The sequence below is a fragment of the Onychomys torridus genome, chromosome 9, assembly GCF_903995425.1.
Source record: "Onychomys torridus chromosome 9, mOncTor1.1, whole genome shotgun sequence".
NCBI classification, from domain to species: Eukaryota; Metazoa; Chordata; class Mammalia; order Rodentia; family Cricetidae; genus Onychomys; species Onychomys torridus.
The window spans coordinates 98,307,835-98,314,301 of NC_050451.1; positions in this window are offsets into that span (position 1 = coordinate 98,307,835).

Consider the following 6,467-nt stretch of genomic DNA (forward strand, 5'->3'; position numbering starts at 1 on the left):
ACAGGTTTTCTCTGTGTAGCTTTGTGCCTTTCCTGGAACTCTCTCTGTAGACCAGGCTGGCCTCAAACTCACAGAGATCTGCCTGCCTCTGCCTCCTCAGTTCTGGAATTACAGGCGTGTGCCACCACCACCCAGCCAAACTATGAAGTCTTAAGCAATGAAAATAAACAAATTCTACATGTGAATAACAAATACATGTTCAACATTAAGACTAGAGAAAATTTATACATGAATTTGAGATAAAGTAGTTTATTTTAACATATATTTGATATTGTATTAGTATCTTTTCAATAATAAAACAAGTTAAGAACAAATGAGAAAATGCAGAAGCATCTTCAGACTATCTGCCGTGTGGCAGGGTAATTTCTTGCCCATGTGGAGCTGCATATGTAGACAAGTTAATTTCTTAAAGTAAAAATCATGTAACTTATTTTACAAATTAATGGAGTTACATATAACTACTTCATATATTCTTAGTCTAAATTTGCTTACATCATAACTTTCCTTCCCCTCAATCACCTGCCACCATTCCTGTTTAAACCCTGGGGTACCTATGTTCAAACTTTTCTTTAAAAAGAAAAACAGCTAATATGAAATTAATGATTGGTGTATGAGACCTTTTGCTTGTTTCATTAATATCTTGGGTCTTACATGTCTAGTCCTTCCTTCCTTCCTTTCTGTTCAAGTCACCTTTATTCTTTCAGTGGAGGAGTCTATAATATTCAGTAGTGGACCAGTAGGATTGAGATATGGTGTTCCTTGTGGAACTGATGCAAGCAGTTCTAGAGCAATGTAGAGAGCCCTAAGCCAGGACACTCTAATTGGTGGAAGAGGCCAAATAGTTCAAAATCCTAGAGTGAAATTTCCTTCATCTCTGGGAAAGCCCGGGGTGGGAGGCTATATGCCCTGGTGACTGCAGTGCAATCCCTAGGCTGTGTTGGTGGCCCTAAGGAGAGAAAGCTAAGATCCTTCACTTGGTGGAAAGCAAAATTCCTGGGAGCTGTGAGTGTTCCTGATGAAGGACACCATAGACGTTCTGTGACTGCATCAAGGTTCCTAGGTAGTAGAATTTCATAATATTTTATGAGATACTGGGGTTTCATTTTTCAATGCTAAGGTATCACTGATACAAATAATTTGAATTTTCTTTTGTGATAAAATTTAACTCATTTATGTGAATACCAGTTTCTTGTTTTATTATCTTAGTAGCACAACTGTGGTCTATTCACAGTTATTTAAGAATTTATGTTTGTGTAATCATCTTGTGGGAGTCAATTTATCTACACCTGGATCTGTGAAGTTATCTTTTAGTAAAACATTAAATTTAGTTTTAAAGTTATAGCTATCTACTCTTTTCTCAAGCTCACTCATTGTCATTATTCTCTAATTTGAAACACTTTTTAAAAGGAATCATACAATTATTTGAAATAAATATATATTAATATAATCACATTATTGAGCTATATAAATTATATAGTTTATAATTACAGTTTTATGGATTTATTTTATCAATGAATAGCATTTTTTACATCATGTATTTACCAACAGAACTATAATAAACTCTAATTATACTAAAAATATCTTACATGTTAACACAAATTAAATTTATATAATGAATTCAAAATAGTTTAAAATATCACAGTACATTTGTAATTAAATTTAAAACAAAGTCATGCTATCTGTGAACATTTGTCTAAAGTAAATAGTAACTTTCCTTAAACCTTTTTAGGGATATGCTAAAAAAATGGATGAAGAATGGGAAGAAAGGGTACACTACTCACTCTGGGAAGAGGTCACAGAAGCCCAGTTTCTCCACTAGCAGCTGCCTTCTACAGTCCACAGAAGTGTTTGAAAAGGCTAGACAACACGTAAATATCCTATGTACTAATTGTAACATAGCTAATTATGGTGATATTGTGTTCCCCAAAAATATTGTGCAGCCTTATAAACTTATTTGGGGTCAAAGTACAGAACAGCCATTAGATATGGAGGCCAGAAATGGGTTGCACTCACGCCTTTAATCCTAGCATTTCAGAGGCAGAAATCCATCCAGACCTCTGTGAGTTCAAGGCCACACTGGAAACAGCCAGGTATGGTGACTCATGCCTTTAATCCCAGGAAGAAAGCAGAAAGGTATATAAGGCATGATGACCACGAACTAGAAACTGCTTAAGTTTTCAGGCTTTTGGGTAGCATAGTTCAGCTGAGATCTATTTAGGTGAGGACACAGAGGCTTCCAGTCTGAGGAAACAGGATCAGCTGAGGAACTGACAAGGTGAGCTAGCTGTGGCTTGTTCTGTTTCTCTGATCATTCAGCGTTTACCCCAATACCTGGCTTCAAGTTTGATTTTACTAATAAGACCATCTAAGATTCATGCTACAGCTAATAACTTTGCAGATTACTGTAGACATTGTGTGACACAGATCCAGTCAATTGGAGTTGGCTAAGTTCTCATTCCAAAGACAGATTTATGCTGGTGTCAAGGACTAGCTTCCTCTTTTTTTTCAGAGCAGGTTGGTGTGTATATAATTTTCCCCAATATGCAGTACCCATCTTCTAACATGTCTTATGTTGTTCATAGTATTTAAAATATCACCTTCAAAAGACAAAAAAGAACTTTTTAGCCTACTTTTTTAAAGAAAAAGCACTATAAAATATACAAAACTTTAAAGTATTAAAATTACTTTTTTAAAATTTTAGTAATTCTTCAAGAATTTCAAATAACATTTTGTTTTGATTTGCTTCCCTCTTCCAACTTGTCCCAGAACCACCTCCAGTTTCTACCTACCCAACTTTCTCTTCTTTTTAATTTCTTACGTACTCATGGAGCTCAATTTAGATTGACCATAGACACTTGAGTGTGGGGCCATCAACAAGAGCACATACCACTTACCAAGAGTCAGCTATTACATGCCCTTAATCCAATCACTTTTTGGGCAGGATCTCTGTGTGTTCAAGGCCATACTAGGGGACAGAGCCAAGTGTGGTGACACATGCCTTTAATCCCAGGATCAACCATAGAGACTTGGAGGTCTGTGCAAACAGGTAGTGATAAGGAAGTGAGGTGACTGCTAAGATAGCCAATGGGAGGGCAGAACAGCAAGGCAATAAAGGGCGTCATAGGTAAGACAGGAAGTAACTTGTACTTGGAAGCTGCAGAGTTGGGGAGGTAAGGTTGACTGGTGGCTTTCTTTATTTCCCTGATCTCTCTAAAGCTCTCACCCCTATATTTGACTCCGTGTTTTTTATTTAATAAGACCATTTACATAATAAGACCATTTACAAATTTGTCTACAGTAAACTAAATTAAACTAAATGTGTGTTCTTCCATGGTCTCTGTTTAAGTTCCTGTCTTCAGATTCCTGAATGAGTTCCTGCTTTAGATGCTCTATAATGGAAACCCATTTCTTGCATGTTATTTTTGGGCAGTGTTTTAACAAAGCAATTTCAAGCAAAATAAGTTGGATATGTTGTTATTTATAATGCAAACATTTCAAAAGATAGTATAAACATGGTTTACAAACATGGGAGAGGTGATTGGAAGATTATGTTTGAAAAATGTCAACAATAAAACTTGCTGACTCTGGGGATTTTCTAGTAATAGGCTGATGTGTACTTTTAAACATTCTGCTACCATTTATTCTATAAATACTAGTCAACTAGCAAACAACATATTCTAAATATATCACTCTTAATATAAAATACGAATTTCATCATCAAATTGATTTTATTTCTATACATTAAATTATATTCTGCATGGATTATTAGTGAATAATTTTTTTTGACATCAATAACAGACACACTGCTTTTACAAGATCTGCATTATAAATTTAGTGTTAAACTAAAATAAAACTTAGAAGTTGAATTAATACATGCCCTAAAGCTATTTATCCATCTGTTTGCCAAACTATTGAATAATGCTATTTTATTTTCATAACTTTTGGAATATTGCATGTTGAAAGTTAATTTACATAAAATACTGTTTTCTTTATTCCCTATCTAATTATAAAGAATGTCTGATTGTTTTCTAATGAAGTATCATATTGCACAAATATTATAATGTTCAAAGTAATTTCCCACATGACATGAACATTTATTTAATGTGGCATAGTGTTTATTTTATTAAGAATACATGAGATGCTGTCATCTTAAAAGATACTTTCTTATTTTATTCCTTCTCATCTGTGAAATCAGACACTTCTAAGTTACTGAAGGTGATCTTAATAAATCATAAAAATATTAGGATTATCTTTGCAATAATTTTATCCCATTGCTATACATAAAATGAATTACTTAATCTAATACAAAAAAGAATAATTTTTATTTACTTACATGTTACTTACATGATTAGAATTTTTACATTAAATAGTTTTGTCCATGATAGCATGCCTATTGTTATTGTGCTTGTATACCTTGTGTTTTGACAATCATGGTTCTAAGATTTTATGGGTGTAGCTGCTGACATTTATGGGAGACACAATCTCATAGCAAATTCCTTATTCCCATGGCTCTAGAAATTTTTCTACCACCCCTTAAGCAATGATCTCTGAACCTTAGGTGCTGGGTCTTTTGTAGCCATATTGGACAGGGCTCCACAACCCTGAATTTTGATTGGTTTTGGTTTTCAATAACATTTTTCCTCACTCTCCAGCTGCTAAACTGAAACCTGAGGTATGTCTCTAAGATCTGCTTAGTGTAAAGAGAGAATCATCTTGAGTTGTCCTCTGACCTTCCCAACTGTTCTCTGGCATGTGTAAACACATGTCACATACACAAATACATACAAACACACAGCAAACTAATAAAGACATATTAAAAGAGTCATATTTTGAAATTGCATGCCTCTTTATGTAAATATTGGCTTTTCAAAATATTTTATCACCCTACTCTTTCTGTTAAGTACTTTCTATTCATATCTGGAGTTAGGGGATTTGCTTACAGCAAGTGGTATTGATAAGGAATGATGCCATGTTTCCAATGATGGCATCAAGTTACTCTGCCTTTTTTCTCTTTCTTTCAGCAGGTGATGTGATCAACTTTAAAATATTTCATGGATTGTTCAATGCATATTTTGACTTCTGAAGTTCTATAATGTAAATTTGGTCAGTATTTAGGTATTCTCCCTTTTGGTCTCTGATTAAAAGTGACAGTGACTATATTCATTAAGCTACAGGCACCATAAGTTTCTGGTTGTCATGAAATTAAAAGTATGTCTGAAATATCTAGGTTGCAATTAATTGAAGAAACAAAAGTTTAATTAATGTCATATAATAGTTGCCTACTTGACAGTCTAATTTTCCCCCAAAATATTCCTCAAAAAAAACATAAAAATTTAAAAAGCTTTGTGTATTTGAAGGAGACTAACTTTAGTATTAAAATGAGTTCACTGTTTTGTATAAAGTGTGTAGAATGCACTCAGATTTCTCTTTCTCTGTAGCTTTATTCCCATATGAAGAAATATTTAAAGTAACTGTCACTCTGAATTGTTCTTTATCATATGTAAGTGGACCACCTTATATTGTTCTACAAGGCTGATAATTCTAGGACTGTATTTCATTTTAGGATGTGTCCTGGGTGTTTACAAATTTCCTGAGGTTCTTATTCTTATGTTGACAAAAAGATTCCAATATTGGAAAAAATTATCAGTGTTATGTTTCAGGGATTCCTCATGGCAGAATCCTGTTAGGCATTTAATTATACTTTCAGGCAAAACCTTTTGCCATTCCTTTTCTCAAGCACTCAACTCTTTGTTATAGCTAGCAAAACTGGAGTGAGGGGGTGATATTCAGACAAAAAAGGACAAATGAATTTAATATGAAGAAGAGTCAAACATCTTTTTGTTTTTTGGTATTTTGATAAGTCATTGAAAAAGTGTCTAACAGCAGTTACCCACTTATACCACTTCAAAAGAAAACTAAAAACATTTTGGACAAACAATCTCTAGACATCCATTATCCTATTTCACTGTGGTTCATGCTGAGTAAACCATTTAAAATTATCTAGAGTATCTGGCAATTTCTTCTTGTGGTATAGTGAGACAAAAGAAATGCAGACAATCCCCAGCTAAATGGAAAGAAAATACAGAGCAGGAAAAAGAATAGAAAGAAACATGCACCACACTTGAAAATCCCCACGGCTAACAACATTGATCCTTTTGTAGCCAAGATTATTTAATTTAAATGCCAACCATTTCCTGACCATAGCAGTTTTATCAGATTTGACACTCTGAAAGTGTTTTCTTTCTATGGGACAGTGCTCTGCCTTGAAAATGACCCTCAGTTACCACACAAGCAGACATAGACTTTATTTTTTTTTTAAGATTTAAAATTTGTACTTATTTTAAATTTTTATTTAAATATTTTTGTAATATATATTTTGTTCCCAGCTTCCTGTCCTTGAGCTTGGCCCAATCCTCCTTAATCCTTCAACTTCATGTTCATTTGTTGTTTCTAATCATGAACTATTG